Here is an 8,912-nt window from a genome sequence, read left to right as displayed (position 1 = left end):
ACTCCAGGTTCTCAGGCCTTCCACCTGGGATGGGTAATTACACCATCAGTTTCCCTGGTTCTGAAGCTTTTAGACCTGGACTGAGCCATGCTCCCAGTGTCCCTGGGTCTCCAGCTTGCAGATGGCCTGTCATGAGATTTTTCAGCCTCCATATCACTTGAGCTAATTCCTCTAATAAATCCCCTCTCATCTGTCTGTCTGTCTGTCTCTCTTTCTCTCTCTCTATCTATCTATGAATCCATTGATCCTATTGATTCTTTCTCTCTGGAGAAGCTTTACTAATGCAGTCTCTTTTTCCATCTTCCCTGATATCATTCTCTTTTCTTCCTTCGCCAGAAGAAACTACTATCACAATTTGAGTTTCTCTGACTTCATGTATTCTTTTTTTTTTCTGAGACAGAGTCTTGCTCCGTTGCCCACGCTGGAGTGCAGTGGTGCAATCTCAGCTCACTGCAACTTCCACCTCCCGGGTTCCAGCGATTCTCTTGCCTCAGCCTTCTGAGTAGCTGGGGTTACAGGAACACACCACCACGCCCAGCTAATTTTTTTGTATTTTTAGTAGAGACGGGGTTTCGCCATGTTGGCCAGGCTGGTCTCGAACTCCTGACCTCAAGTGATCTGCTTGACTCGGCCTCCCAAAGTGCTGGGATTACAGGCGACTTCATATATTCTTTTACTCTTTTTTTTTTTTTTGAGACAGAGTCTGGCTCTGTTGCCAGGCTGGAGTGCAGTGGCACAATCTCAGCTCACCGCAACCTCCGCCTGCCAGGTTCAAGTGATTCTCCTGCCTCAGCCTCTCGAGTAGCTGGGACTACAGGCGCGTGCCACCATACCCAGCTAATTTTTGTATTTTTAGTAGAGACAGGGTTTCACCATTTTGGCCAAGATGGTCTCCATCTCTTGACCTTGTGATCCACCCACCTCGGCCTTCCAAAGTGCTGGGATTACAGGTGTGAGCCATCGTGCTCGGCCTTACTCATGTTTTTATACTTCTACTACATAACGTGTAGGTAGAAACAATATACAATTGCTTTTTCTGTGTGTTTTAAATATTTTTATTCAGTATCTGTCATACTACATGTATCCCTCTAAAACATGCATGTGCACATGTGCACAAACACACACAAATGCTTATATATATCCAGTTCATTCATTTTAATGGCTGCACTACATTTTATCAATGAATACACCTCCATTTACATAGCCCCGTATTGATGAACATTCAGGTTTTCCCCAATTTAGAGCTACTAAAAACAATGCTGCAAGACAATATTTGTGCTTGTCTTTTTGCGCACGTGGAAGTTTCTATACGGTGTGAAATTTAGAGTAGAATTGTCAGAGGCGTGTGAACCAGAGCAACTCCATCTTAAATAGGAGCTGGGTAAAATGAGCTGAAACTTACTGGAATGCATTCCCAGAAGGTTAAGGCATTCTAAGTTACAGGATGAGATAGGAAGTCAGCACAAAATACAGGTCATAAAGACCTTGCTGATGAAACAGTTTGCAGCAAGGCCGGGCGCGGTGGCTCACTCCTGTAATCCGAGCACTTTGGGAGACCTCACCTGAGGTCGGGAGTCGGAGACTAGCCTGACCAACATGGAGAAACCCCGTTTCTACTAAAAATACAAAATTAGCCAGGAGTGGTGGCGCATGCCTGTAATCCCAGCTACTCGGGAGGCTGAGGCAGGAGAATCGCTTGAACCCAGAAGGCAGAGGTTGCGGTGAGCCGAGATCACTCCATTGCACTCCAGCCTGGGCAACAAGAGCGAAACTCCATCTAAAAACAAACAAACAAACACAGCTTGCGGTAAAAGAGCCTGCCAAAATCCACCAAAACCAAAATGGCGACCAGAGTGACCTCTGCTCGTCCTCACTGCTACAGTCCCACCAGCGCCATGACAGTTTACAAATGCCATGGCAACGTCAGGAAGTGACCCTAATGTAGTCTAAAAATGGGAGGCATGAATAATCCACCCCTTGTTTAGCATATCCTCAAAAATAACCATAAAAGCAGGCAACCAGCAGCCCTCCGGGCTGCTCTGTCTATGGAGTAGCCATTCTTTTATTCCTTTACTTTCTTAGTAAACTTGCTTTCACTTTGCACTGCAAACTCGCTCTGAATTCTTTGTTGCGCGAGATCCAAGAACCCTCTCTTGGGGTCTGGATCGGGACCCCTTCCCCTTTAACATATTTCTGGCAACCCAGATGGGACTATAGTGCAGAAGCCCTGACCCAATGGCTACCTTTGGGGTGGTGTTGGGGTCCTGTAACAATTGTGGGTCACGTGGTATACTGGATGTTTTCCATTTGCCCCTCCGATCTTCTCTTTCTTCCTCCCTGCATTGGCCCCGGGAAGCTGACCTTTATGAACTGCTAGCCAGGAATTTCCTTTCCCTCTGACTTCTTGTTGGGTTTGGCCTCTGGAAGATGCCAGCAGGAAAGCAGAGGGTGGGAGGAGAGTGTGATCTGGGCATTTATTCTCCTGGCTCCCGTCCTGCTGGGCCTCTGTGGGTTGGCTGCATTCCTCCACCAAAGGCTACAGCTCCTGTCAAGGAGCTCTCCTACTGCCCCTGCTATTCTCCCTGTGTTCTGCAGTTCTGATCACCATTCCCTCTCTTTGCCCCTTCAGGCTTAGGTGCAGCAATGAAGTCCCCCAGGCTCCCCTGCTATTGCTACCCTTGTTGCTTTTTAAGGTTGCCATTAACCCTGCCCACATTTTGGTAAATAGTTCTTTTATTGACTTGTCCTCAATTACCCAGGGTGAGAGCTCATTCTGTTTCCTGCCAGGCATTGACTAGAACATATCACATGTGTGTTTTCAACTTTACTAGATGCTGATAAATCAAACTAACCTTCCAGTCTCAATGTCTTCCAGGAAACTTGCTGATTAAATCTTAGATATTTTCCAACACTACTAAAATATGATTTTCATGCTTTTCCTCATCTGAAATCTCTGCTCTGGTCAGATTGGCCTAGTCACTGTTCCATGAGCATGGCTTTGCTCTTAGGTCTTCTTGAATAGAACAGTCTTCCTTCTATTTTTCCCATTTTTTCATACTGTGATCATCCAAGCCCCTCCACTTACCCTCACCCTCCCTCAGCTTCCTATGAAGGAATCTTACGTGCTTCATAAAATCATTCAAACTGCTGAGGGGACTCATGCTTAGCACTTACCACCGCCCACAGCCCCCACTGCCTCGGCACTCTGCTTCTCTAAATCTTTTGTATGGTTGCTTTTCATTATTAATGAGTTTTTCTTATGTATATGTCAAATGTCTTCCACTACACTTCTCTTTAATGCAACTTTCAGGCTCGTTCTCTCTGTATATATTTTTAGTATTCCCAGTATTACCGAAGTTACCTTTTTAGTATTCACCCATATTACCTAACTGCTGCTTACAGACAGGTGCTCAATTAGTATTTTAAATGAAGCACTAAATCAATTTACTGAACTAACATCAATAACCAAGAGTTAGTAATAACATATAATCTGACAACCTGAAATCTTCTCTGCAGTTCTAAATAGATGAAACTTTCATTTTCATGTCACTTTAATTTATTATGTCACGTGTATCCTGTTAAATGGCCTGTTTGTCTGAGTTCAGAGAAATATACATTTTAGTAGTGAATGAACTAATGCCTATGAATTTACTGTAGGTATAAAACTTCCATTAAAATAAAAATATTCATATTCTCATTGGAAAAAAATTATTAGCAATGAAAACAACGGTGATACCCAATCAGGTTAGTTAATAGGAATCAAGAGCCTTCTATTTTCCACTTACCCCAGTGTGAAAATCTGAGGTTGCTTTTTGGACTTTGAAGTATCTGTTAGTATCTGCAGGCATCCTAATGGAAATTGACACAAAGTAAATACATCCATACTATTTTTAACTCCACAGGGGGAAAAAAGGCAAGGAGAAATTAAGCTTCTGTACATGAAAATAGGAAGAGAAGTATTTCAGGAGTTTGCCTAAGCAAAAAGAAAAAAAAATTAGTCCCTCAACTTTCATAGCAACTCCCAAATGCAACAAAAATCACCACCACCACCAATCTCTATATAACATATACTCAGGATACAAAATATCCTGGGTATTTATGGGACGCAAAATAATTTTCTCCCTTTTTTAACATTGGACTTTAAGTCTTTGGAGTGCAGTGGCGCAATCTCGGCTCACTGCAAGCTCCGCCTCCCGGGTTCACGCCATTCTCCTGCCTCAGCCTCCCGAGTAGTTGGGATTACAGGCCCTGCCACCACGCCCGGCTAACTTTTTCGTACTTTTAGTAGAGACGGGGTTTCACCGTGTTAGCCAGGATGGTCTCGATCTCCTGACCTTGTGATCCGCCTGCCTCGGCCTCCCAAAGTGCTGGGATTACAGATGTGAGCCACCGCGCCCAGCCTTTTTATTTTTTTATTTTTTTTATTTTTATTTTTTAATGAATCTGTGAGGAGCACCGCGATTGCATTTCTAAGAAGGTACTTGAGTAGCAAGTAGATTCTGAAGGGGTGAGCCTGGAGCGGTAGCTCACGCCTTTAATCCCAACACTTTGGGAGGCCGAGGCGGGTGGATCACCTGAGGTCAGGAGTTTGAGAGCAGCCTGGCCAACATGGTGAAAACCTGTCTCTACTAAAAAAAATACAAAAATTAGCTGGGTGTGGTCGCGGGCGCCTGTAATCCCAGCTACTCAGGAGGCTGAGACCGGAGAATCGCTTGAATCCAGGAGGCACAGAGGTTACAGTGAGCTGAGATCGCACCACTGCACTCCAGCCAGAGGCGACAGAGTGAGACTCTGTCTCAAAAAAAAAAAGAAAAAGAAAAAAGAAAAGCACCAGCTCAAAGAAAAAAATAGGGGATTATTATTACACATAGCAAGAAGTCTGAAGACAGGTAATTCTGGAATTGGTTAATTAGTTGCAAAATGATGCTTCTCAACTTTCTGCTTTGACATCCTCAATGTGTTGCATTTTGTGCTCAGATGTAACCCTTCATTCTAACAAAATGGCTGTCACAGCTTCAAACATTCACATCTTCAGGAAAACTGTACTCAAAGGCAAGAAGGGCAATCTCTTCTTGTGCTTCTTTTTTTTAAGACAGGGTCTCATTCTGTCGCCCAGGTTGGAGTGCAGTGGCACGATCTCCACTCACTGCAACCTCAGCCTCCCAGGTTCTAGCCATCCTCCTGCCTCAGTCTCACGAGTAGCTGGGATTACAGGCGCGTGCCACCACACCCAGCTAATTTTTGTATTTTCAGTAGAGACGAGGTTTCGCCATGTTGGCCAGGCTGGCTTGAACCCTTGACCTCAAATGATCCACCAGCCTCGGCTTCCCAAAGTGCTGGGGTTACAGGCATAATCCACCATGCCCAGTTTATAAGTACTCTTTATGAATAACAGAGTGATAGACAGGATAAAAGAAAGATTACAACAGGTTAAAGAGAGAATGAATGGTGAGAAAATGAAAGTAGTCAATAAAAACAATTTTTATTTTTGTATTTTTTTTCAGACAGAGTCTTGCTCTGTTACCCAGGCTGGAGTGCAGTGGTGCGATCTCAGCTCACTGCAACATCTGCCTCCTGGGTTCAAGCGATTCTCCTGTCTCAGCCTCCAGAGTAGTTGGGATTACAGGCGCGTGCCACCATGCCTGCCTGATTTTTGTATTTTTAGTAGAGATGGGGTTTTGCCATGTTGGGCAGGCTGGTCTCAAACTCCTGACCCCAGGTGATCCACCTGCCTCGGCCTCCTAGAGTGCTGGGATTATAGGCGTGAACCACCACGCCTGGCCACAAACAATTCTTGAAGTTGTACGAAAAAGAGAGAAGTAGAGTAAGGGTTAAGGAGTAGCTCTGATGAGGGAAGATGTTATTTTGTCCTCCCCACCCATAGCACAGATCTGAAAATGTCCAAGGAGAATGAGTCCCTGAAAGGAGATTGAGGGATGTTGTTAGCAAGGAAAGAGACAAGCCTTGAATCAAGGACAGGCAAGCTATCCGTTGATGAGAGAGAGGTGGAGTGGGTTCTGGAGTGGTGGTTCTAGAAGCATTGTCTCCAGACCAGCAGCACCACCTAGGAACTTGTTAGACATGCAGATTCCCAGGCCACATCTCAAACCTACTGAATCAGATCTCTGAGGATGGGACTCAGCAATCTCTGTGTTAACAAGCCCTACAGGTGATTCTGACGTACACTAAAGTTTGAGAATAAATGTGCCAGGGAATTGTTTATATTGTACCTACCTGTAATGTGTGCCTTTGCAATTTAAACTATTTTCTTGGGTCAGGAAATGTTTCCTGTTTTGTTCTTGCACCTGTGGGCTCAGGTAGACTCAGATACTGAGGCTCTTCTGGCCCTGAGGAGGGTGTACAGAACTCTAGACATACTAGGAGGCTTGAGTGTTGCCTCTTTGTTGCTATTCTTGCTGGGCTGGTTACCTACATTTCTTTTTTTCTTGCCCAGGCTCTTATTGAGTTCATAGACAAAGGGCCACCGATTTTTTTTTTTTTTTTTTGTCCTGTTAATGACTCTCCATTGCAAAAACATGAAAGTCTGCACCCCTAAGCATGGAAAGCCAAGCCGTCTACGATCTCATCTCTGCTCACTTCTTGAGTCTTCTACCTTTTGCTGCCCTGAGGGGAACCTTTTCTCTCTGGCAAGAGATCTGTGGAAGGGAACTGAGAAAAATTCTTACAGAGTCCTAGCACCATTTGATCTGCTTGCATAGCTTTATTACTTGCCTACTACATGCCGGGAATTCTACAACAGACTGGGATGAAAAGATGCTTTACAAAGAAGCATAACCTATTCTGGAAGAGACAGCCTGTTTTCATTCAGAATGCTATCACAGAATACCATAGAGCAAGTGGCTTAAAGAATAAACATTTTAAAAAGCAAGCATATATTTCTCACAGTTCTGGAGACTGGGAAGTCCAAGATTAGGTGGCTGACAGATCTGGTGTCTTGTGAGGGCACTCTTTCTGGTTTGTAGATGGCTATCTTCTCATTGTATCCTCACATAGGAGAGAAAAAAATATCACCTCTCTCATGTCTCTTCTTATAAGGAAACTAATACCATTTGTTTTGGGTTTTTTGTTGTTTGTTTTTGATTTTTTTGTTGTTGTTGTTAGACACAGTCTCGTTCTATTACCAGGCTGGAGTGCAGTGGCACAATCTCGGCCACTGTAACGTCTGCCTCCAGGATTCAAGCGATTCTCCTGCCTCAGCCTCTCGAGTAGCTGGGACTACAGGCGTGCGCCACTACACCCAGCTAATTTTTGTATTTTTAGTAGAGACGAGGTTTCACCATGTTGGCCAGGATGGTCTCGATCTTTTGACCTCATGATCCGCCTGCCTTGGCCTCCCAAAGTGCTGGGGTTATAGGCATCAGCCACTGCACCCACAGTAGATATCCACAAATGGTATCTACTGATACCATTTGTAAGGGCTCCCCCTTATGACCTAATCACGTTATAAAGATGCCACCTCCTACTACCCTCACCTTCAGTGTTAGTATTTTAACATATAATTGTTGGGGGGCACAAACATTAAGTTCACAATACAGTCAAAGAAACAAATGCCTTAGTGACGGCTCCTGCAGCACATATACTAAAATTGGAATGATACAAGATTAGCATGCCCCCTGCTCAAGGATGACACACAAATTCGTGAAGCATTCCTTTTTTTTTTTTCTGTTGCTCGAGCTGGAGTGCAGTGGCGTGATCTCGGCTCACTGCAACCTCCGCCTCCTGGGTTCAAACAATTCTCCTGCTTCAGCCTCCTGAGTAGCTGGGATTACAGGCGCATGCCACCATGCCTGGCTAATTTTAGTACAGACGGGGTTTCACCATGTTGGTCAGGCTGGTCTCAAACTCCTGACCTCATGATCCGCCCGCCTCAGCCTCCCAAAGTGCTGGGATTAAAGGCGTGAGCCACCGAGCCCCCCCAGCATTCCATATATATATATTTTTTTAATTGAAAAAAGAAAGAAACAGGCTGGGTGCGGTGGCTCACACCTGTAATCCCAGCACTTTGGGAGGCCAAGGCAGGTGGATCACCTGAGGTCAGGAGTTTGAGATCAGCCTGACCAACATGGTGAAACCCCTTCTCTACCAAAAACAAAAATTAGCTGAGTGTGGTGGCATGTGCTTGTAATCCCAGCTACTCAGGAGGCTGAGGCAGGAGAATCACTTGAACCCGGGAGGTGGAGGTTGCAGTGAGCTGAGATCATGCCACTGCACTCCAGCCTGGGTGACAGAGCAAGACTGCGTCTCAAAAAAAAAAAAAAAGGAAAAGAAAAGAAAGAAAGAAATCAGTACCTACATTTAAGAACATAGTTTTATTTATTTATTTATTTATTTATTTATTTTGAGACAAAGTCTTGCTCTGTCACCCAGGCTGGGGTGCAGTGGCGTCATCTCGGCTCACTGCAAGCTCCGCCTCCCAGGTTCACGCCATTCTGCTGCCTCAGCCTCCCGAGTAGCTGGGACTACAGGTGCCTGCCACCACGCCCGGCTAATTTTTTGTATTTTTAGTAGAGATGGGGTTTCACCGTGTTAGCCAGGATGGTCTCGATCGCCTGACCTCGTGATCCGCCCACCTCGGCCTCCCAAAGTGCTGGGATTACAGGCATGAGCCACCGCACCCGGCCCCAGAACATAGTTTTAAAGAAAAAGTAGGAAGTGGCTGAGAGAAGGTAGAGGTATGTGTTTTCAATAAAAAGAACAGCATAAGCAAAGACAGGGGGTTGAAACAGGACAGCAATTGCTGGGATACTCAGAAGTCGGAGTTTGAGAGTGGCAGATTAGGCGGCTGGAGAGGGAGAACAAGAGTAACCGACTGCTCCGCTTTGCCCAGAACTGTCCCAGTTTTAGCAGGGAACGTCCCCTGTCCCTCAGTTCTGGGCAAACCAGGATGGTTG

The 8,912-nt window shown here is 45.2% G+C and overlaps 1 non-coding gene across 1 annotated transcript; it reads left to right on the top strand.

Moving 5' to 3' along the window:
- Positions 1-7,576: 7,576 nt before the first annotated feature.
- LOC112135901 (U6 spliceosomal RNA) lies at positions 7,577-7,679 on the top strand. The gene has a single exon (XR_002917134.1). It is a non-coding gene; the product is annotated as a U6 spliceosomal RNA (small nuclear RNA).
- The last annotated feature ends 1,233 nt before the right edge of the window (positions 7,680-8,912 follow it).

Source organism: Pongo abelii, chromosome 10, assembly GCF_028885655.2.
Source record: "Pongo abelii isolate AG06213 chromosome 10, NHGRI_mPonAbe1-v2.0_pri, whole genome shotgun sequence".
Lineage (NCBI taxonomy): Eukaryota > Metazoa > Chordata > Mammalia > Primates > Hominidae > Pongo > Pongo abelii.
Note: the sequence above shows the minus strand (reverse complement) of the source record. Positions and strands in the feature narration are given on the sequence as shown.